The 25080-nt window shown below is 40.1% G+C and overlaps 1 protein-coding gene across 1 annotated transcript in view; it reads right to left on the minus strand.

Annotated features, from left to right (window-relative positions):
- The window catches only part of LOC101636782 (nuclear receptor coactivator 5-like), a 54671-nt gene that overhangs the window by 13842 nt on the left and 15749 nt on the right, over nucleotides 1-25080 (minus strand). The window contains exons 3-4 of the mRNA XM_012730591.1: nucleotides 19002-19068; nucleotides 2767-2847 (exon numbers count right to left, since the gene is read on the minus strand). The gene's annotated coding sequence lies outside the window, so the exon portion shown is untranslated. The remainder of the gene's footprint in view (nucleotides 1-2766; nucleotides 2848-19001; nucleotides 19069-25080) is intronic.

Genomic DNA, 25080 nt, shown 5'->3' on the forward strand with positions numbered 1-25080 from the left:
GAACTCATGCGGAAGTGGCTTTAGCTTCTCAGTGCTGTGCTTTAACCTGCTGCCCCACCAGGGAGGGCCTACATCTTTTTTTTAATGAATTAGTGTGGAAACCTTTCACGACTTCACTAAGCAGTTAGAAGGCACTGGGAGACCCCCAGAAGCTGGAGCCTGGTCATTCAGGAAAGGTTCTGTGGTGCTGGAATACAGTGGTCTGGGCTGGGATCTCAACACGTCACTTACTAACTCAGTAAGTCTGAATAAATGGTTTAGCTTAGCACACCTCAGTTATGAGGGAGGACCTACCTCTTTGTGTTGCTGTGAGGATTAATAGAGTTAATACAGGTAAAATCCTTCTATAGGGGCAGAAAAGGCCATCAGTAGATGTGTCATTATTATCCATTTCTGCCTTCAGGCTTCTTTCACACCAGGCCTAAGAAAACCTCTCTAGATGATCACCTTACAGCCCAAGTATTCTAAGTCTCATTTTAAGAAAATGTTACCTGAGTGAAACTAAGCTCCATTAGTAGTCACTCCAGAATCCTATACTTCCAAGAGCTTCTGCAGTTGAGGAAAAGCATTTTTCAATTTTAAATTATTAATCTAATCTGACACAAATCTCATCTTTAATGCAAGCAAGAGAGAGGATCTGTCAAGGCTGATACATATAAAAATCAATTCAAATACAGTTCAAGGAAAACTGCATTTACCAAAACTACAAGGCAAAAAAATCTTGAACTGCCATGCTGATTTACTCTGCTGTTGAATAAAGACAGAGTAAACATCCTTCAAAAATGGCTTACATGCACACTGGTTAAGAACAATGACAGTGAAGACTCCTTCATGACATACTTTTAAGTAAAGGAAGCAAGTTCCAGAACCATCTACCAATAAAAAACAAGGAAAAAACTGATATGCTCTGAAAATACACATTTGCTTTGTATTAGAACATTTTTTAAAAATCCATTGAGTTTCTTTTGTTCTTCCTATCACCTTCCATACTCTCCCTGGGAAAAACTTCAAACAGCACATTTTTTACAATTCATGGCATTTTAAAAAATTCACTTATTTACATACATTTCACATCATTGCGCATTTTTGTACCATGTCTGCGATCTCCTCTCAGGTGTAGTCCCCGCGGAGGTCCCACCCCCAGCTCACCTGTTTCTCATCACCATAGTCCGTTGGTCTCTTCCCACTCCTGTTCTGGCCCCTTCCCCCCGCCCCTGCAGAATGCAGTTTGCCTGTTAATTTTGGTTTATTGCAACTATCTTATTTTCCTGTTACTTATTTGGTTCCCCTATAGTCCTCCTATAAATGAAACCATCCTATAATTTTCTTTCTCCTGCTGGCTTACTTCACTGAGGATAATCCCTTCCAGCTCCACCCATTTATTTTTTGTTGAAGAACTGGGGTATAGGTCAGAATTGGGAGGGGCAGAGGGTGTAAGAGTATTGACCAGAGGCAGAATGGGGAGCAGAACTGGGCAATTTGAGGACAGTGAGGGGCAAGACGGGAGAGGTCTGCTGCATCTTGTGGGTCAGCCCCCTGGCCAGGGATTGAATTCAGGCTGTAACTAGTGGTGATAGCACTAAGATTTAACCCCTCCGCTGCCAGGGAGGCCCCTATTGAACACTAGTATATCTACCTGTCCATTCCTTATGTTAAAAATAGACTTTTGAGGACCTCCCTGGTGGCGCAGCGGGTTAAAGCACTGCACAAAGAAGCTGAAACCAGTTCCTCATGAGTTCGATTCCCGCCTGCCCTGGAGGAGATCCACATGGCGTGGCAGACCTCTCCTGACCCGCCCACTGCTCCCCTCAGCAGTGTACTTCGTCGATCTGCCTGTTCTGCTCCCCGCTCTGTCTCTGGTGAATCCTCTCACCCTCTGCATCTCTGGCCTGTACCCCAACTCTGTATGCATAAATAAATAAATCTTTAAAAAAAAATAGACTTTTGAGATGTGGTACATATACACAATGGAATATTACTCAGCAACCAAAAAAAAAAGAAACACATGTCTTTTGCAGCAACTTGGATGGAGCTGGAAAAGATCATGCTTAGTGAGATAAGCCAGAAAGAGAAAGAAAAATACCCAATGGTTTCGCTCATAGCAGGAGTATAATGGACCAGGCAAGAAAATAATGAACAGCCATATACCAGAGACATTTTGCGGGGGTGGAGTGGGGAACGGGATCAAAAACAGGGGGGTGGGAAGGGAAGTGCACAGGACTATGTTGATGGCACACGGGTGACTTGGTGATGGGAAACCAGCAGGGATTACAACTGAGATGAAAAAAAATGTACAAAATGATGTTAAAATAAACTGTTATTAAAAAAATAGACTTTTGAAAGTAACTTAGATTTATACTTGGCTCTAGAGTACCAACTTATAATAAAGTTAATTTGCCTTTTGTTGACATTTACCAGCACATAGATGGTAGTGTGGTAGCAGGAAGAAGGGAGTCTAGGGCCTACTACAGAAAACCCACAAAGTGGGTAACCCCCAGGGAGCTGACTGAAACCCATGGAGGAAAGGCCTAGGAAGTAGAGTCCCTTCTGTCTGTAGGTCTGCTATTGTTACTGGAGTCCAAATGATGGTGGAAAGGTAAAAGTTAAAGCAGAATGGCTTAATAGGATCGAGTTGACCTGAGGGACTTCCCAGAAGGCAAATATTAATAACATCAATTTTAACAAACACAGAAGTCTGCACAGTAAGAACACATCTAAATTACTATAAAGCTTTTAGCAAATTGAGCCACAACAATAAAATTTTACCTTAGCATGTCTTCACCCTCCTTTAAGTAGCCCTCTTGGGGAGAATAAGAAGTCGGCAGAAAAGGTTTATATGGTTTACTGCTAAAAAACCAACAAAGACAAAATTACACTTAAGAAGAAATTATTTCCTGTAGTCCATACATTAGTTTCCACAGTTCTGGTACACTCAAAGGTGATTAACTCTTCAGTTAAACTGCATTTTAAAAACTCTAACAATGGTTTTTCTCAGGACTTCTTGATTTTTTTTCAACATATCCACTCTATTTTGTAGTGCCTATTTCTATTTTTATGAAGTGTGTTTTGCTCAACTGCTTTTGCAGAGCTGACGACGAAAGATGCAGTTCTGTTGCAAGAAAAAAGCTCTACAAACTTGCCAACAGAAAGAACTTCGACATCATGAATCTGAATCGTCCAAATGAATTAAACCTAAATATGAGGATGGAATATTGGCGATGTTTGGTAATCATCTATTTTTAAAACCACGCTGAAATATAGACAGTAACTTGTTGCCTTGCTGCAAAGAAAACCAACCTGCAAAGACAGTTGCAGGTAAATAAAACAAAGTATGTAATTTGCTTTTAAAAATAGGTGCTTTTTTTTTTTAACTTCCTCTTTGCAAAATGTTTCACCAACATCATCATAAATGCTCATGGGTCACTGACCACCTTTACTGTATCTGACACTAATTCCATGGAGCTCGTGAAAGAAAATTCCTAAATGTGCATCAATTCTGAATATTAAGTGAACATCCTAAATTAAGACCACTGCTATGTTTACATGCCAAGTGCATTTGACAGACATGGACACCGTCTCCTCAAGTGCAAGTTGTGTGGTTAACGTCTAATGCAGATCTAAATCCCAGACAAAAATAAAGGGCAAAGTCTAAAACAGAACTGGCTGTTCCAAATTCTTAGCAGAAACAAACAAGGGGCTAAATAAGATTAACCATTATGAACTGGGCTGAGAGGGTTAAAGAGTTACTAGAAAGCATTCTGCTTCCAAAAAGGATAAGGAGCACAGATGCTCTGCTCGACCCTCTTCTTGACGATCCCAGCCAAGTTTGAAGGCCATGAGAAGGAATAAGCAGATGGTCCAATGTGAGCAAGTCAAAAGGAAGTTGCATTTGCCTTATTCGGCTTCCTAGCAACTAGACTGAATGATGCCAAGAAAACCAGCCTGCTCGAAGGAGAAACACTGCAGGAAATTTGGAACCCCGTGGTCAGGCAGAGGAGAGGCCTCCTGACACCCCCACCTGGCAAAACCAATCCTGGGCCTACCAACACCCACAATTCCCACTCCACCGGCACCTCCCATTTCCCTTTCAGCTCCAGCTCCAGCCTATCTGGCCTTGCTAATGTCAACCCTGACCACTCAAACTCCTTCCCGGATAACCGTTCAAACTCAGTTGCATCAGATGAGCAATTTGGCCTGGCGGAGAATAATTTCCCACTGCTCCCTGGGAGGGAGGCCTCCAAGCACACTTAATGAACCCTGGCCAGCTGGACAGAGGCTTCTACAGTGCTCAAACACTGCAACCCGGGCTAAGAGAGCCAGACATTTTCTCCCAGAAGCCCAAGAAACATCCCTCGCACAGCCACGGTGTGGGAGCCAACTAACCTGCGGATTCCCGAATGCACTGAGGAGAGGAATTGTCTTAGCGAAAGTAAATAAATATGTACAGGAAAAAATTCCCAGCATTGCCAATGGCCAAGGGAAGACCTGGACATTAACAAAAGTTGCAAGGGCCCCTGAGGTCTGGTAATGTCACTCTTGGCCTATTCTCTGTGGTCTCCTTGTAACTACAAAGTTGTAAGCACCCTTACAACTGCTGTTCTCCTGTTTACTCACTGTCACAGGTCAACCACTGTCAAATGGACAACAGAACTTAGAGTTAATATACATCTTGAGAAGTAAAAACAGTTTGACAGATATTCAATGTTTTCAAAGTGTTACACTTGCCCCTCACAATACCATGCCAGCTGGGGACTATCAACCTCCCCACTCACACCTTTTAAAAACAGATGAGGAAGGGCCCTCCCCGGTGGCGCAGCGGGTTAAAGCACAGCACTGAGAAGCTAAAGCCACTTCCGCATGAGTTCAATTCCCACCTGCCCCGGAGGTGACCACATGGCGCGGCAGACCTCTCCTGGCCCGCCCGCTGCTCCCCTCAGCAGTGTACTTCGTCGATCTGCCTGTTCTGCTCCCTACTCTGTCTCTGGTGAAGCCTCTCACCGCCCCTGAGCCTTTGGCCTGTACCCCAGTTCTGTATGAATAAATAAATAAATCTTTAAAAAAAAATAACAGATGAGGAAACTGAGGCTCAGGTCAGATGACTTGCCACACAGCTGAGCTGGGAAGCCTGTTTTCAAATCCAGATGTGTCTGACTTTAAAACTCTGGCTCCTTTCAGTGTCTTAGTCCAGAAACTCTGAGGTTGCCTCAGCAGGTATGCAAGTGAAACAATCAGGAAAGCAATGAAAGAAGGATGTAAAAGGGATAAAAACATTGAGTCACTCTAAATTTCTTTTCTTTTTTAAGATTTATTTATTTACACATACAGAACTGGGGTTACAGGCCAGAGATGCAGGGGTGGTGAGAGGATTCACCAGAGACAGAGTGGGGAGCAGAACTGGCAGACTGTCGAAGTACACTGCTGAGGGGAGCAGCGGGCGGGCCAGGAGAGGTCTGCTGCGCCATGTGGGTCACCTCCGGGGCAGGCGGGGATCGAACTCACGCTGAAGTGGCTGTGGCTCGCCTGCAGTGCTGCGCTTTAACCCACTGTGCCAGCAGGGAGGGCCCAGTCACTCTAAATTTCTATGGAAAATTAATCCCCAGAAGCATAAAAACTTCTCCCTGGAGAACACAAGAGTATGCGGGAGGGCTGCAGAGGGAACTGGCGCTCTGCCGCGTGTCTGGGTGGCCAGCTCTGCAGGGACCATTCAGAGCCCAGCCTAAGACTGATGTGGCGAGCCCAGGGCCCCCACACGCCACTGTGGGGCCTGCAACAGGGTACAGGCACCTCAGAAAACAGTTTCAAAGCATCTTAAGAAGGAAAATACACAAAACCCACTTTTAGATAGTCACCCAGTTAAAAATGAAAGTGCCCATCTGCACAAAGACAGACACAACAAAGTCCACAGCAGTGCTCCAGAGACAGCTAAAACCTAGACCATCAGTCGTGGAACTCCTGGGGGGAGAGGACATCCTGAACGAACTCCACAAACTCAGGTTTCATGGGCTCCACTCCCACCCCAGGCCAAAGAGATCCCAGCCACCAAGGACTGGAAAACCCATAATGTAATCACCGCTGAGGGAAAAATGCTGGGGACTACGGGTGGAATTAAGCAGCCAGGGTCGGTGTGTAACCAGAGACAGGTGGGCCTTGGGGGGGAGTGGCGGGGTTGGTTCTTCACCAGCCTTCAGCATGCTCTTGGGGTCCCAGCTCAACAGAGCGAGTAGGATGCATTCACCAACTTATCTCCCTTTCTTTCTCCTCTTTTCATTTCCCTTGTTTATTAACCTTCTTATGTGTCTACAGTTGGGTCTCATTGTAAGTATTTTTAAGCATGTGGGTGAGGACCACACTCGGGCCACCATTTCACATCAGGGTTGCCCTGTCACAGGATGAGAAAACAAACTGTCGAGCCACACATGTTAGTCTGCTCAGGCTGCCACACAAAATGAGCGTGGGCGACTAAGAGCAGAATTGGTTTTTCTCAGAGGCCCGGAGTTTGGGAGCAGGCTGAGGAGGCCAGCCTGGTGGAGTTCTGGCGAGAGTGCTCTCCCTGGCTTGCAGATGGCCACCTTCTGGCTGTGTCCTTCCTCAGCACACACACAGGAGAGGAGCCTCTCTCCCATGGGTTTAGGAGCCCACCCTTCCCCCTCACTTAACCCTAATTCCCACCTAAAAGCCCTATTTCTAAATATAGTCATCTTGGAGGTTAGGGCTTCAACATATATGAGTTATAGAGGAGCACAGTTCTGTCCCATAAGCATAAAAAATTGTGGAGAGAAGATTGCCGGGAAGCCATAGGTATGGTCATGGGGTGGAGGGAAAGTAAAAGAATTCACCAGAGTCAGAGTAGAGAACAGAAAAGGGGAAATGCACTGCTAAAAGATGCAGCAGAGGTCTGCAGGGAGGGAGGATTTGAGGAGCCCTTTTAGAGCCAGAGTTGAGGGTTTTCCATGACTGAGGAGTCAGTTTGGTCAGTCAGTGCTGGGGCAGTTTGGTGTTAGCCTTGGACACAGAAAGTTTCCTGGTCCTGCTTCCACATTCGGGATCAAAAGGGTCAGGCTCCTGGCCTGGTTCCCATAGCAACCTTATCAAGTACTTTTATCTGTTCAAGCCTCCCAGACCACCCCGATGGGCAAAGGGTGGGGGCTAAATTTTTTTTTTTTTTAAAGATTTATTTATTTGTGCATACAGAACTGGGGTATAGGCCAGAGGCTCAGGAGCGGCGAGAGGCCTCACCAGAGACAGAGTGGGGAACAGAACAGGCAGATCGACGAAGTACACTGCTGAGGGGAGCAGCGGGCGGGTCAGGAGAGGTCTGCCACGCCATGTGGTCCCCTCCGGGGCAGGCGGGAATCGAACTCATGCGGAAGCGGCCTTTAGATTCTCAGTGCTGTGCTTTAACCCGCTGCGCCACCAGGGAGGGCCCTGGGGGCTAAATTTTAACCTTCTTAAAAGATACCCTTATACATACCACCATAAAATGGAATATTACTGGGAAATAAAGAAGCACTAGCAACCCTCCTGGCCACCTGGGACTAAGCAGGTGGCTTTCTTTTTCTCCTTTTCCTAATAAACCGGTCCATGTAAAAAGTAAAAAGAAAAAAGGACATGAAGACAGATCCACTTAATAACATAGACAACATGCAAAATAATCATGCTGAAAGGAACCAGAAACATCTCTCTCCAGAAAATACAGATTGCATGAATCCATTTAAGAACTTTACATTAAAATTATATATAAAATTACATATATTTATATAAAGTTCTAGAAAACACAAACTAATCTACAGTGATAAAAGTAACCAATCAATTCTCCTGGAGATGGGGGTGGAGGGTACAGTGAGGAATGAAGAAACTGGTGGTGATGGCTGTGTCCATCATCCTGATTATAGGGCTATTCTGATGGCTATAGGAGAAACTCAAATTTGAAAAGCTTGCACATGTCCTAACTATGTGTGGTGTATTGTAGCATATCAATACTATACATCAGTAATTATACGTAAAGCTGGGGGAAAAAAAAGTCCAAACCTCTTTTCTGCTTCATTTTTTATCTTTTTTAACATCAAACAGGTTTCAGTGTGTTTCATATTTCAGCACTGGTCAGAAGTCTGATGTCTTTACACAGGGAGAACATTACACATCTACAGAAAGTGTGTCCATCAAAACTCTTTCCTCGCAATTTCAAATTAAATGTACGTGTCACTCCCAAAGCCTCCAGGAACACTGGTGCGATTATTTTTAACTTTTTACTGTTGTATCTCAATTACCTCAACTTATTAGACAGCTGATCTATTAAGTTCTCAGGGTAGGACCCACTGGGGATAAATTTTAAAATTAAAAAGATTTTTAAGAATCCACTCTTAGAAGTTCCATCATAATTTCAAATTTCGCTGAAAACAATTTGAATTTTAACGCTCCTCTGGAGAAATTCCAATCAAGCCTCCAGAAATAGGAAAAGAGCAGGAATATGACACTGTCGTAGAAGGGACACAAAGGGAAAAAGTCGCGGCTCCTTCCTTGACGCGGAGGGGCAGGAGCGGCGTTAACCGTGTAGCTTGGCCGTGACACCACTGGCTTACAGACAGACGTCTGTCCACACAAAACCCCACAAGGACTTTCACGGCATCTGCATCTGTGATTGTTCCAAACTGCAAGCAACCAAGGTGCTGTTGCACAGGCGGGTGGTTAAGCATGCTGGTGTGACACCAGTAACTAAGAGAAGAAATGGAAAGAAGTCATCTAGGAAAGCAGACCATGAACAGGCACGAGATCTTTTAGGTTAAATCAGATGCTGCCTAGGACTTTGCCAATCACCAGAACCAGCACCCGGCACCAGAAATCCCCAGCAAAGGCTGTGTGTAGTAGCCAAACATAAATACCATATCCCAGGCACTACACAGACATGGTGTTACTTTTTATTCATTTCTCCTTAGCATTTTTTCAGGGAAAGTACCAGGATTACCTGGTTGGTAATCTTACAATGTGTGTTAGGCACCTCTACGTGAGCTGGAAATTCAGTTTCATTTACTCATAAGTAAATGTTGAACACCTAAAATCTGCTAAGCATGGGCACTTCTCATTCACCCAGAGGTAAGTACCCAGCATATCTAAATATCTACTGAACACATGAAATCGTTTTCATTCTTCAAATAACCCCAGAGGCCTAGAGACAAGTCTACACATTATTCTAAATTCTAGCTTTCAAAAAAGTACACAACTGAGGAAATAATCAAATTTAAAAAAAAATTACAAAGCCAACCCAAAACTCAATTATATTACATACAATATTCAAGAGGTATTCTCAGTGGGGAGTAATACCATAAAACAAAACAAGAGAAAATTTTAAAAAGCCTAACACACATATGGAAAAGAAAAAAAGTGATTCAAACCTTTAGCCTTTATCAGAACTGAACACTATGAAAAGCACACAGTACTTTTGGATTCTCTGTGAAAAAGAGAGGCCTTAAACTTGGAGAGCAATCTAAAATGCCATCAGACGCACACAGTATGGTCATATGTGACCTGAGTCTTTCAGTAAGAACTTTAACTTCCTCTGAGGTAAAACAATTGTGTCATTTTAAATATCCAATTTATTCTCTTTTGTGAATTTTTTGTGAATTGGGTCACCCCTTCAACCCCCTAAAAAGACAAATGTTGAGGTCATAGCCCTTTGAATCTGTGAATAGGACCTAATTTAAAGACAGGGGTCTTTGCAGATGTAATCAGGTCAAGGCGAGATCATTCTGGGTTAGAAGGACTCCAGATGCAGTAACAAGTTATTCTGACAGAGACAAAGACCATGTAATAATGGAGGCAGAAGCGAGTGATGCAGCTGAAAGTCAAAGAATGGCCAGAATTTCAAACAACCTTCAAATCTGGAAGGATATCATGGAATAGACCTCCCAACACCTTGATTTCACACTCCTAGCCTCCAGAACTGTGGGAGTAATGTCTATTGTTTTAGGCCACCTAGTATGGGGTACTTTGTATGGCAGCCCTAAAATATGAGTGGTAGGAATAATAGAGAAGGAGGAGTAGAATAATAGAAATTAATATATTCTAATTCTTTGTGGGATCCTGTGGGCATTTACAAAAAAGAATCTAGTGTTGGTGGAAGTACTGGACCTGAGTACCTCTTTCTTCAAACCACTTAAAACGAACAGGTGCTTGGTCACGCTTGATTTACAGAAACTGCTTTCATGAATCAATGTAACTACCAATGCTAAATATACACATAAATATAATGTGTACATATTATATCATCTACCATATTCAGATTATACTAGTGAAAAAATCTCAATTCAAAACATTGAAAAGTATTTCAGGAATACACAGTAGAGAATTTCTCTTGGAACAATTTTCAGTTCTGTAACTTTTTCACGTCCAACAATTTCCTCAGGCAAAGTCTAACTACAGTAGTTTCAGGTAGGTGATGTTAAGGCCAGGCTTACTGAGCAGGCCCTGAGGTAATCTTGATTTTGTTATAGGTCTGTGCAGGTCTTTAGCTTTGAAAATTCAGAGGCCTGATATTTTTCCAAATCAGGGAGGTGTAATCAGGTTCAGGAAATCAATTCATGCCAACCCAACCCACGGAGCCTGATTTCCAAGATGAAGGACCAACCCATTAGGTTTCAACATAACTTTCAGTGACCAGACACCTGTCTGCTACCCAGAACTCCCTCACTCTTAGGAACAATTAACCAAGAACTAAAGTGGAAATTGGAAGGCTGCTTGGGTGACACATAACAAGCTGGGACCTGAAACATTCTCCTTCCTCAGCCAACACAGTAAGTACTTGAACAGGCCTGTACGATTCTTTCACATCCACTACTACTGTCCCGTGGAGCAGCCACTGCCACCTGTACTTTACAGGTACATAATCCTAAAGGAGGGGGGAGAGGAGGTGGTTCATCCATGAATTCAACAAATACCAATGAAGCCCAAGGTAAATAACAGGCAGCATTTTAACTCTGATATCCTAACCCTCGGTCAGTTGCTCTTCACTACAGCCTACTGCCACTTCTGGAATGTGTCTACCTAGCAATCTAAACCACATGTGTCTGCCAGATTGCATACGTGTCTTCCTTATAAAATTCTACATAAATGGAAAAAGTGCTACTCCTAAATTTTTCTATTTTTTTCTATATATTCCATGCAAACCCCAATATAGTGATACAATGCCAATAACCCAAATATACTACAAGTTAAAAGGTCACAGCTAATGTTACACTTTGAAGAGACTGAGAAGGTGCTTTACTCTCTCTGGAGAAAGACAAACACTCTCCAGTTTCATCAGCAATGCATTTACAAATTTAACCATTTTATGCATTAGCTTCAGCTATAGAACTCCACAAACTCCAACAATACAACCTATTAGAACTCTGCTGCCCCCTGACTTTACAAGCGAGTAAGTGTCTGACTTTACCCACATTACTGTTTTACTGCTAATTCTTGTATGTGGGGATCAAGCTGGTCAATAGAGGTATGTTAAAACCCTCCATTATTGGGGATTACGAATTGATTTGCAGTCTATGCCACATAAAAACCACACGTAGTCTATTCCCTTAGTTACTGCAGAGGTAGCACATGACCCTAGGAAAACCTAATTAATATCATAAGCAAGACGAAAAACATGGCCAAGTGACTCCACAGAGATGCTGGGGCTTAATGGTCACCAATCAATCCCACACCTACAAACAATTTATATCTTAGACTTCCCCAAGGGCTAGGAAATTAATGTATTCTATGAACAAAAAAAAACATAGGGCCAAAAAGAAGACCAAAATACCAGATATAACAGCAAATACTCTTTAGGATAAAAGAAGTATTCTCAGCCAAACCTGCATTGTGGGATAAACATGTTTAATTTGAGAAGTTGGTTTGCATATGGTAATATATTCAGCACTACTAGGGCACAAGATAGTATACACATATCACATACACACACACACACACAGTCAGTTTTTAAGCTTTTTCTGATGGGCCTTTCTAAACTGTACTAAATTAATTCCACCCTTCTTTAACAATGGAGCAGCTTTTCATTGCTTATCTGAAATGTTAATAGTTTTTTGACTATTTAAGGTAAATTGTGATCGCCATTACTATATTTTCTCAAGTATAAGACCAGCACTATATTTTTAAAATATCTAAAATTGTCTTTCTTATAATTTAATATGTAAATACAAGATTATGTATTCATCCTTTTAAAAGGTACTATTAAGATGAATAACATCTTTGAAGATACAGCATCCAATGCAATGATAGTGAAGGAAAGGACAAACAGATGGGACTACATCAAGTTAAAGAGCTTCTGTACAGCAAAAGAGACATTACAAAAAACAAACAGACATCCTACTGATTTGGAAAAATTTTTCTCACACAAAACTAGCAATAAAGGATTGATGGCAAAGATATACAAAGAACCGATGAAACTCAACAAAAACAAAGTAAACAACCCCATCAAAAAATGGACTGAAGAGCTAAAAAGACACTTCTCTAAAGAGGAAATGCAGATGGCCAACCAGCATATGAAAAAATGTTCAACATCACTTGTAATAAGGGAGATGCAAATTAAAAACACAATGAGATACCACTTTACACCAGTGAGAATGGCACATCTTCAAACAACTAGCAACGGGCCCTCCCTGGTGGCGCAGCGGGTTAAAGCACAGCACTAAGAAGCGTAAGTTACTTCCGCATGAGTTCGATCCCCTCCTGCCAGGAAGGTGATCCACATGGCACGGCAGACCTCTCCTGACCCACCCGCTGCTCCCCTCAGCAGTATACTTCATCAATCTGCCTGTTCTGCTCCCCATTCTGTCTCTGGTAAATCCATTCACCCTCCACATCTCTGGCCTGTATCCCAGTTCTGTATGAATAAATAAATGAATCTTAAAAACAACAACAACAACAACTAGCAACAACAAATGTTGGCAAGGATGTAGAGAAAAAAGAACTCTCCTGCACTGCTGGTGGGAATGCAAACTAGTACAACCACTATGGAAAACTGGAGGTTTCTCAAACTGCTAAAAAGGGATCTCCCATATGACCCAGCAACCCCACTCTGAGGCATCTACCCAAAAAGACACAAAAACACTAATTCAAAAAGACACCTGCACCCCCATGTTTATTGCTGCTTTATTTACAAAAGGAAAGACATATAATCAACCCAAATGCCCAAAAGTAAATGACTGGATTAAAAAGATGTGGTACATATACACAATGGAATATTACTCAGCAGCCTTTTGCAGCAACACGGATAGAACTGGAGGGGATCATGCTTAACGAAATAATCCAAAAAGAAAAGGAAAAATACTGGATGGTTTCACTCATAGCAGGAGCATAAAGTACCAGGGGAGAAAATGAAGATAATAATAATAATGAACAACTATATACCAGAGACATTTTATGGGGGTAGAATGGGATGAAAAATGGGGGGGGGGAGGGGGAAGTGCACTGGACTATGGTGATGGCACATGGGTGATTTGGTGATAGGAAGACCATGGGGATTACAACTGAGATGGAAAAAGGCACAAAATGATGTAAAATTAAACTATATAATTATAACAACAACAACAAAAAAGGTACTATTAAGATAAATGATTTTCTTTCCCATTGGAAGCTCAGAACAACCAAAATGTTTACAAGCAATATTACAGAAGTAGTTCAGCTAATATATAATAAAAGAACAACAGACTAGGACCTCCCAGGTGACCAAGGGGTTAAGTCTCAGCACTATCACCATCAATGGGTGAGTGTGATCCCCAACCAGGTAGCAAGTGCAGCCAGCCTCTCCTGTCTCACCTGTTGTTCCCCTCAGCAGTGTATTTCAGTCATTTTCAATTCTGCTCCCATTCTTTCTCTGGTGAATCCTCTTACCCGCTGCACCTATGGCCTACACCCCAGTTTGTCTACACTTAAATAAATAAATAAAATTAAAAAATAAATATATCTTTTAAAATATTTAAGAACAGAATAGTAGAATAATAGATTACAATACCTTTACCCACTGAGTTATGCTAACAACATAAACATAAGACAACTAGGAATTAGAAGTACATGTTACCACAAGAAGAACCTGAATCACATCACAACTCTAGATTGTCCCACAACTTACAGAAAATAGAGGAGGCAGAAAGACAAAGTAAATGATACCATAGGAAGCAACCAGCACAGTCCAATCTATGGGAAATTCTAGAAGCAAAGGATCTGTGTCTTTAATAGAAACTAATTTTTACTGAGGGAACCTATAGATATAAGAAGCCTCCTGAGATATCAGTCAAAAATGCTCCATCCAGCAATAGTAGGATACACATTTTTCAAGTGCACATTCAATATTCTCCAGGATAGACCATATGTTAGGTCACAAATGTTTTGTTGTTGTTTTTAAAATTTACTTATTTATGCATACAGAACTGGGGTACAGGCCAGAGGTACAGAGGCAGTGAGAGGATTCACCAGAAACAGTGGGGAGCAGAACAAGCAGACTGACAAAGTACACTGCTGAGGGGCAGCAGCAGGCAAGACAGGAGAGGTCTGCCGAGCCATGTGGGTCACCTCTGGAGCCAGAGATGGAACTTGCACTGAAGCAGCTGCAGCTAACTTGCAGTGCTGAGACTTAACCTGCTATGCCACCAGGGAGAGCCACGAAAAAGTTTTTATAAATTTTGAAACATTGAAATCACAATGAGTAACTTTTGCAATCACAATGAAATTAAAACCAGACATCAATACAGAAGGAAATCTTATAAACAAACCCATAAATATGTGGGAATTAACACATAACAACACTTAATGGGTTACAGAATAAATTACAAAGGAAAATAAATATCTGTAGATAGACATAAATGAAAACACAACATACTAAAACTTATGAGATGCAGTGAAAGCAGTGCTACAAGCAAAATTTATTGTGATAAATGTTTACATTAAATAAGAAGATCTCAAATCAACAAGCTAAAAAACTTAAGGAATTAGAAAAGAACAAATAAACTTAAAGCTATCAGAGCTAAAATTTAAAATCTAATAATAAATGTTAGCAATAATAAGAGACTAAGAAAACAAAAGAGAATAACAAAACCAAAAGTTGCTTCTTTAAAAAGATAAACAAAATTGAAAAAGCTTTAGTTTATTTAACAAAGAGAAAAGAAGAGAACACAAAAACTAAAATCAGATAAGAAAAAGGGATATTACTATCAGTTTTACCAAATAAAAAGAATTATAAGAAAGTACTATTAAACATTATAAAACACAAATTAGATAAATTTTATAAAATGGAAAACTTCCTGGAAACACACAACCTACTCTAAGACTGAACAATGAAAAAATGAAAAACATGAATAGACTTGTAACCTTGTAACTACTGAGACTGAATCAGTAATGTGAAACTTCCACAATAAACAATCCACAAACAGATGGCTTCACTGGTGAATAACAAACATTTAAAGAAGTAACAAGGGCTTCCCTGGCGATGCAAGGTGTTAAAACCCAGCACTATAATGCTATCTGCAGTCACAGCAGCATGAGTTCAATCTCCAACCAGGGAGCTGACCCACAGGGTTCAGCAGATCTCTCCTATCTCACCTGCTGCTCCCCTCAGCAGTGTTTTTCAATCTGCCTTATATGTTCCCTGCTCGGTCTCTGCTGAATGCTCTTAACCCCCACACCTCTGGCCTGTACCTCAACTCTTGTGTGCATAAATAAATAAATCTTAATTTTAAAAAATGTAACAATTATTCTCAAATTTTCACAAAATTGAAGAGACAGAAATATTTCCACACTCATTCTATGAAGTCAGCATTTCCCTGATACTGAACCCAAACAAAGATACTATAAGAAAATTATAAATCAATGTCCTTTTTAAATACTAATGCAAATATCCTCCACAATATACTGGCAAATAGAATTCAACAGCTCATAAAAGGGATCATATACCACAATCAAGGGGCTTTATTCCTTTAATGCAAGGATAGTTCAATATATGACATAAATACACTATAAAAAATGAAAAATAATCCACACAAACATCTTATTTGATGCAGAAAGCATCTGACCAAAATTCAACATTCTCTCAGGAAAGAAAAGATATAACAGGAAACTACCTCAATACAATAAAGACTATATAGGAAAGATCCACAGCTAACATCATGAACAATTGTGAAAGACTGAAAGCCTTTCTTTATAGATCAGGAACAAAACAAAGATGACCAGTTTACTGTCTCCATTCAACATAGTACTTGAAGTTGTAGCCCCAGTAATTAGGCCAAAAAGGTGGGGAGGGGAGAAGATTGGAAAGGAATTATCAAAATATCTGTTTGTTGAAACTATAATTTTATGTAGCGAATGCTAGAGATTACATACCAAAGATATTAAAGCAAATGAATTCAGCTAAGTTGAAGGACATAAAATTCATTTTCAAAAATCAATTGCATTTCTATAGGTTATAATGAATATTGTGAAAGGAAATTGAAGAATAAAATACTTCAGGATAAACTTAAATAAGTAGGTGAATGCCTTAGACAAAAAAAGACTATGAAATGTTATTAAAATTATACACTAATAAATGCATTTCTGAATTGCAAGGCTTAATATTATTAAAATGTCAGTATTACCCAAAGTTATTTATAGGTCCAATGCAGATGTTATAAAAACCCCAACGATATTTTTGCAGAAACAGGAAAAAAATCCTACAATTCATATGTAATTTTCAGGGACTCCAACTATCCAAAACAATCTTTAAAAAGAATAAAGTTGGAGGCTTCATACTTCCAAATTTCATAACTTACTACAAAGTAGTGGTAAACAAAAACAGTGTGGTACTGCCATTAAAAACAGACATATTGGGCCCCTCCCTGGTGGCACAGCGGGTTAAAGCACAGCACTAAGACGCTAAAGCCACTTCAGCATGAGTTCAATCCCCACCCCCAAAGTGACCCCCATGGCGTGGCAGACCCCTCCTGACCCTCCCGCTGCTCCCCTTGGCAGTGTACTCCATCAGTCGGCCTGTTCTGCTCCCCACTCTGTCTCTGGTGATTCCTCTCACGGCCCCTACACCTCTGGTCTGTACCCCAGTTCTGTATGCATAAATAAAAACAAATCTTTAAAAAAAAATCATACATATTGACCAAATGAACAAAATAAGAGCCCTAAGATATACCCTCACAAGCAGGGGTAAATGATTTTTGACAAAATGCCAAAACCATTCAATGGGAAAAAGAATTGTCTTTTCCACAAATTGTGCATGGAAATTGTATACTACATTTGAAAGAGTAATGTTAAAAAAACCACTTGTCTTATACTAGATATAAAATTTAACTCAAAATGTATCAAAGATCTAAATATAAGACCTAATAATGTTAAATTCTTTTTTTTTTAAAGATTTATTTATTTGTGCATACAGAACAGGTCAGAGGTGCAGGGGATGGGAGGCTTCACCAGTGGCAGAGTGGGGAGCAGAACAGGCTGATCGATGATGTACACTGCTGAGGGGAGGAGCTGGCAAGACAGTAGAGGTCTGCTGTACCATGTGGGTCACCTCCCGGGCCAGGAATAGAACTCATGCTGAAGAGCTGCAGCTAGCTTGCAGTGCTGCATTTTAACCTGTTGGGCCACCAGGGAGGGCCCAATAATGTTAAATTCTTAGAAGAAAATATAGGGAGAAAGATTTATGATGTTGGATTTGGCAATGATTTTCCTGGCTATGATGCCAAAAGTACAGACAACATAATAAAAAAAATAGATAAACTGGTCTACCTCAAAATTGTAACTTATGCATATAAAAGTGAAAAGGCAACAAATAAAATAGAAGAAAATACTTGCTATCTGATAAGAGACTTATAGACAGAATATATAAAGAATGCCTATAATTCTACAACAAACTGTCCAAAAATCTTCAAAAACGGAAAAGGCCTTGAACAGACTTATATCCTACAAGATACAGATGGCCAGTGAACACTAAGAAGATACTCAACATCAGTGACTATCAGCGATGTGCAAATGGAAGCTTCAAGATGTAATTTCACACGCAGTGTGTAAAAGTAAAAGGTGGCCGATGACACACCACACATTTGTGGGGTAGCTGGTTTTAGACACCCTGATTCCGGCTGGGTTTTTTTTTTTTTTAAGATTTATTTATTTATTCATACAGAACTGGGGTACAGGCCAGAGATGTGGAGGGTGAGAGGATTCACCAGGGACAGAGTGGGGAGCAGTATAGGCAGATCGACAAAGTACACTGCTGAGGGGAGCAGTGGGCGGGTCAGGAGAGGTCTGCCACGCCATGTGGTCACCTCCGGGGCAGGCGGGAATCGAACTCATGCGGAAGCGGCTTTAGCTTCTCAGTGCTGTGCTTTAACCCGCTGCGCCACCAGGGAGGGCCCTGGCTGGGGTTTTTATGAGAGCAGCCCCAGACACAGGATTTGTAAAACTAAATCAAATATACAAGAAAAATACAAAACAAAGTAAAAATAATAAATTAAGGGCCACACAGCTGTAAGTCTAAAAACAAAAGTAAACGAGGAAGAGGTGCAGGGATTTGACAGTGTCTAATTTTGACATTCACAGAAGGGAACTGTGAAGGTGAACAGATGAGTAAGTTTACAGACTTTGAAACATGAAAAAACAGTCGAGTATATTTTGTTCACAAACTTCTCCAGCAATCTAACGAAAAGTCAAAAGAACTCATACCAAGCTTGCCAAATGCTCAGGTTTAGGATTAGAAAGGATTCACACTTTTGATTTTTTTTTTTATTCTTAAAAACAAATACTTCGAACTTCCTATGAGTCTTTTTCTAACTAGTCCAGATGAAACTTTTAAAATCTGTGTTATTTTTGTTATGAGAGAAGATCCAAAATGAAAGGGAAATCAGCAACAATGGCCAAAATTAAATTTCCTTTATTTAAAAAACTAAATCTTGACATCTGCAGTTGTGGCTTTTAATTATTATGTTACCCTGGGAATACCTAAAATAAAGAAATATATTTAAAGAATATTTTCATTTTACCTTTTAGCTACTAAAGGTCTTCCACACTGTCCTCTATGAAGCCTGGCCAATGAAGACATCGTAACTCCTAGAAAAATAAATAACTATTTAGGATTAAGTTAGAAAGCTTTTTCACAATACATTTACAAGCAACCATGCTTGCTCCCAACTAACACCCGATTCCCCACTATATCAATTTTCAAACACACCTAACACTGAAGACCAGTTAACCACAACCCAGAGGCGCCCTCATAATTCTCTTTCTCTACTGATGGAAAAGTTTAAGTCAATAAAACATCTAGGGGAGATCCAGGGAGCACCAATGGAATGTACCTTAGTCTGGAGAAAAAGGAAAGACGTGAGTAGAAATATATGGTCAGGCAAACAAACACGAATTTTATTTCAGTTCCATTTTTGTGCCCTCTCACTTCCTTCAGAACCAAGTGCTGTTTGATAAGAACAAGGCAAAGCCGAACAAACACACTCCAAAGCCAAAATTGGGGACAGTGGGGATTTTTTTTTTAAGACACTTGAATCCAACCTTTTTTTTTTTTTTGTGCCGTTTCCCATCTCAGTTGTAATTCCCCTGGGCTTCCCACCACCAATTCACCCATGTGCCATCATCATAGTCCAGGGCACTCCCCTCCCCCCACCATTTTTGATCCCATTCCCCAACAGTGGGGATTCTTTTACTTAATGAATTCATTTGTGCATTGTCTACCTCCTAGAAGATATTGAAGTATTTAAGGCTAAAGGTAAAAACAAGTATTAAAATAAGGGGAAAACGAAGCCTCAAGCTAAGGAAGCTTTCTATTTTTTTTATAAAATTCATATAACATAAAATTCACTTTTTTAAAGATAAACTTGATAGTCTAAGTTGTTTAGTATGTTCACACAGTCTTACAACCGTCCCCACTTGCCTAATTCTGAAATATTTACATCACCCTCTCCCCAAGTCCAAGGACAGGTAGTCTATCTATTTTTCCCTCCCCCCTCTTATTTTTTTAAGTTATTTTATTTATTTCTGATACAAGAACTGGGATGTAGGCCAAAGTGCAGGAGGTGAGAGGAGTCACCAGAGACAGAGTGGGGAGCAGAACAGGCAGCCTGAAATACACGGCTGAAGGAGCAGTAGCTGTGCCATGTGGGTCACCTCCAGGGCCAGGGATGGAACTTACGCTGCAGTGGCTGGTGACAGCTTGATAGCACTGACACTTTAACCCCTGCGCCACCAGGGAGGCCCTCTCCCCTCCTTCTAGTCCCTGGCAATCAATCTATTTTCTGTCTGTGTGCATTCTGGATGTTTTGTACTAATGAAGTAAATTATGTCCTCTTCCACTTAGTATGTTTCAAGGACTGTCCCTATTGTAGGACTTCTTAGTACTTCAATTTTATGGTTAAATAATATTCCATTGAATGGCTATACCACATATGGTTAGCCATTCATCAGCTGGTGGTCAGTGAAGTTGTTTCCACTTTTCGGGGATTGTGAATCATGCTACTACGAACATTTGTGTACAAGCAGTTGGTGGAACATATTTTCAGTTTTTATTGGTATCCATTTAGGAGAGGATCTGTTGAGTCATATGGTAACTGTATTTTAACTTTTACTTAGGGACTGCCAGATTGTTCTCCACATCTGCTGTACTATTTTACATTTCTAGCAGCAATTAATAAGGGTTCTAATTCCCCACATCCTTTCCAATCCTCAGTATTACTCATTTTATCAGCTATTACCATTATTATTCTTATTATCATTACATATTATTATTACTATTAAATAGTATCTCAATATGGTTTTTATTTGTATTTCTCTAATGACTAATGATGTTGGTGATCTTTTCAAATAAATGTTTATTTGCATCTTTTATTTATTGGACTATCTTTTTGTTGTTGAATTGCAAGAATTCTTTCTATATTCTGGATATTACATCTTTTGAGGTAGACTCTCTATTTTAAAAACTGTATATTAAATCCTTTGAGATAGTTCTTTATATATTCTGGATACGGAGTCTTTTGCAAATATTTTTTCCCCATTCTTGCTGGTGTTCTTTGAAGCACAGAAATATTTGATTTTGATAAAGTCCAATTTACCTACTTCTCCAGCTACTTGTATGTTAGATGTCGTATCTATAAACCACTGTCTCATCCAAGGTCATGAAAAGTTTAACTTAAATTTTGCTCTGAGATTTAAATGCAGAATTCAGGGAAAAGGCTTTTCTAAGGTCCTTGCTGATTGAGTACAGCACCCACTTTTTAATTGTTTCCTCATTCCATCTACCGGCAGTTCCAAAGAACCTTGGAGTCAGCCCCGCGGGTCTTGTGCCTGCTCTGACCATCATGGGAATACCCACCCTACTTCGTAGCCTCCGTTCATACCTCCCCGCCCCTCCTTCAATTTGGTGAAATTCCAGTTCCTCAGCGAAGCCTTCCTGACCTCCCTGACAAGTGAGGGCATTTCCTCCCCTCTGCCCTGTAGACTTAACATATTATAACTTCATATTTATCTCTGTGGCTATTTAATTAACATTGTCTCACCCATGGGGTGAATGCTACATTAAGAGAGAACAGAGAGACATGCCTATTTCTTTGCTCACAGTATTATTTTTCAGTGCCAAAATAGCAGATACTTCAGCAAACATTTGTTGGTTGAACAAATAAATAAGCACAAAGTATATAGTTCAAGGGAATAAAACAAAGACTTATATACAAGAATCTTTTGGAGAGAGAGGGAAGGAACACAAATGTGAGGGAGAGAAATCAGAGCATGCATGCTTCCTGGAAAGGATGACACGGGAATGGGAACTGAATCTTAAACGGCCATCTTAAAATTGGGTTCAAGACTATGGTGATGGCACACGGGTGATTGGTGATGGGAAACCCGCGGGGATTACAATTGAGATAAAAAAAGAAGTACAAAATGATGTAAAAATAAACTGTTATAAAAAAAAAAAGTTGGGTACAAGAACCTCAGGATGGGAAGACTTTCTCAAGGGCTCACCAGTATCAGCACTTTGAAGACAATGAATTTCAGACACTTTGCCATAAGTGCTCTTTCCCAAAGAGACTCAGCCCAACAGGCTACAAAAATCCTGTGACCCCCCCTTTCCCTCAAGTCCTGCCCAGTAGCACTAGCCCACTACACACACACACACACACACACACACACACACACACACACACACAAATAAAACAATAAACCACCCAGAATCTTACCCCAGGGCATATCCCTGTGTAAAGTCTTCATAACACTATAAAGAAAGTGGAGAAGGCAGGAACAGCAAAATATTTCAACAGATACCAAGGGGAACTGAGTCTTATTCCGTCCAGTTCCAAGTATGGCAGCATCATCCATCTTTGTCCATCATAGGATGGACACTAAGAAATTTGTTGAAAAATAAAATCATCACACGAGACATGCAAAACAACTAAAAATATGTTGCAGACCTAAATGAGAGTCAGAAGTATAAAACTCTTAGAAGAAAACCTAGGAGCAAATATTTACATTCTTGCATTAGTAAAAGATTTCTCAGATACATCACCAAACCTGTAAACACGGAAAAGTGGACAAGGGGGACGCAAAAGTAGACAAGTGGGACTTTACAAAAATTCTTAAATTTTTTTTTGTTTCAGAAGGCACCATTAAGAAAGTATCTGTGGGTTCTCCCTGTTGGCACAACTGGTTAAAGCATAGCACTATGAAGCTATCTACAGCTACTGCAGCATGAGTTCGATCCCAAGCCAAGGAGCTGACCCACATGGCATAGCAGACCTCTCCTGACCTGCCTGCTGCTCCCCTCAGCAGTGTTTTCTAGTGCATCCGCCTGTTCTTCCCCCAACTCGCTCTGGTGAATCCTTTCACCACCTTTGTACCTCTAACCTGTACCCCAGTTCTTGTATGCATAAATAAATAAATCTTTTTTGTTCAGAAAGAATTTGAAAGTCATGTGATAAAGAACTCATATTCAATACATATAAGCCTTCTTGTAATTTTCTAGTGAAAGATAAGTAACCCAGTTTTAAAATGGGCAAAGGATTTAAGTAGACATTTCTTCAAAGGTATAGGCACAAAGCACATGAAAAGTTGTTCAATATCATTAGTCAGAAGAAAACACAAATCAATACCACAATAATGTCATCGTATAGCCATAAAGATGGTTACTATCCAAAATACAGAAAATAAACAAAGGTTAGGAAAGGTGTAGACTTGGAAGTTGGAACTCTTGTGCACATTTGGTAAGCATGTAAAATGGTAGAGCTGCTATAGGAAATAGTGTGTCAGTTTCTCAATTAGCATATGATTCCACATATCCAAAAGAACTGAAAGCTGGGTTCTAAAGACACACTTATATTCCTTAGGAGCATTACTCATAACTCATGTCTATACACAAGTGAACAGATAAACAAAACGTGGTCTACACATATAACGGAATATTATTCAGCCCCAAAAAGGAGATTTTGACAGGCTGCAACATGGACAAAACTTGAAAACATTATGCTAAGTGAAATAAATTAGTCATAAGAGAACAAATGCTGCATGATTTCATTTATATGAGGTATCTAATGATATTCTACTGATAAGAGGTATAAAATTCATCAAAATAAAATACAATAGTTTTGCCAAGGGCTGAAAGGAGGACAGAATGGGGAACATGAGGACAGAATGTTGTTCAATGAAAGGAATTTCAGTGTTGCAAGATGAAAAGTCTTGGAGACTGACAGTGATAGGAATACACTAAACACTACTACTGAACTATACACTTTAAAAACAGTTAAGATAGCAACTTTTACAACATGTGTAAATTATCACAATTTTTTAAAAAGTCACAATAAGAGGGCCCTCCCTGGTGGCGCAGCGGGTTAAAGCACAGCACTGAGAATCTGAAGCCACTTCCGCATGAGTTCAATTCCCACCTGCCGCCTGCCCCGGAGGAGACCACATGGCGAGCCAGACCTCTCCTGACCCGCCCGCTGCTCCCCTCAGCAGTGTACTTCGTCAGTCTGCCTGTTCTGCTCCCCACTCTGTCTCTGGTGAAGCCTCTCACCATCCCTGAGCCTCTGGCCTGTACCCCAGTTCTGTATGAATAAATAAATAAATCTTTAAAAAAAAAAAAAGTCACAATAAGAAACCACTTCACATCTACTAGGGTGGGTATAATCAAAAGGACAAAAGTTGGTGAAGGTGTGAAGAGAACTCTTGAGACTAAGGGCAGCCCCATACTCACTACGAAGCAGTTACAGGCCAAGCACATACTCAAGATTATATGGCTCTTAGGGTGGAGATTAGGGAACGGATTCACAAGTCTCTTCAGAGAGGTGAGTGAGAAGATTTGACAAGTGATTATACTGAGGATAAAGAAAAATAAGTGAATAAAATCAAGCTATAATCACAGATGTTCATTACATTAAGCATATGCATTAAAGATCAAAAACATTCTAGATGCTAAGTAACATATGATTCCTATTTAGGTATAAAATCATAAATAAAAACAGATTGTTGAATGACTAAAAATAACAAAAAGGAAATGAAGACCCTCACACATTGCTGCTGGGAATATAAAATGGTGTGGTCACTTAGGAAAGTAGTTTGGCAGATTCTTAAAAAAAATAAACATAAACTTACCATATGCCCTAACAATTCTGCACATCAATCCAGGAGAAATAAAACAAATGTCCACACAAAGGTTTGTATGTAAATTTTGGGGGGAATATTAACTCATAATAGCCAAAAAGAAAACAATTCACGTACTCATGAATCTATTAATAGGTAAAAGGGGAAAAGAATGATATAAACAAATAATGAAATTCATCAATATAAAGGAATTTAGAACTGATAAACAGATAAACCTCAAAAATATTACACTAATGTGAAAGTCACAATGAGCTACATATGTGTGATTATGATTCCATTTATAGGAAATATCCAGAGAAGATGAATTCACAGAAACAGAAAGCAGACTGTGGTCTGTTTGGGCATTTATTTGATGTCACTGAAATGTTCTAAAATCAGCTGTGGTAAAGATATATGTAAATTTACTAAAAATGATTACACTGAATGAATTGTACCATATATAACTTACACCTCAATTACCCATTTTTT

The sequence above is a fragment of the Condylura cristata genome, unplaced genomic scaffold, assembly GCF_000260355.1.
Source record: "Condylura cristata isolate star-nosed mole 26May11 unplaced genomic scaffold, ConCri1.0 scaffold00028, whole genome shotgun sequence".
Classification (NCBI taxonomy): Eukaryota; Metazoa; Chordata; class Mammalia; order Eulipotyphla; family Talpidae; genus Condylura; species Condylura cristata.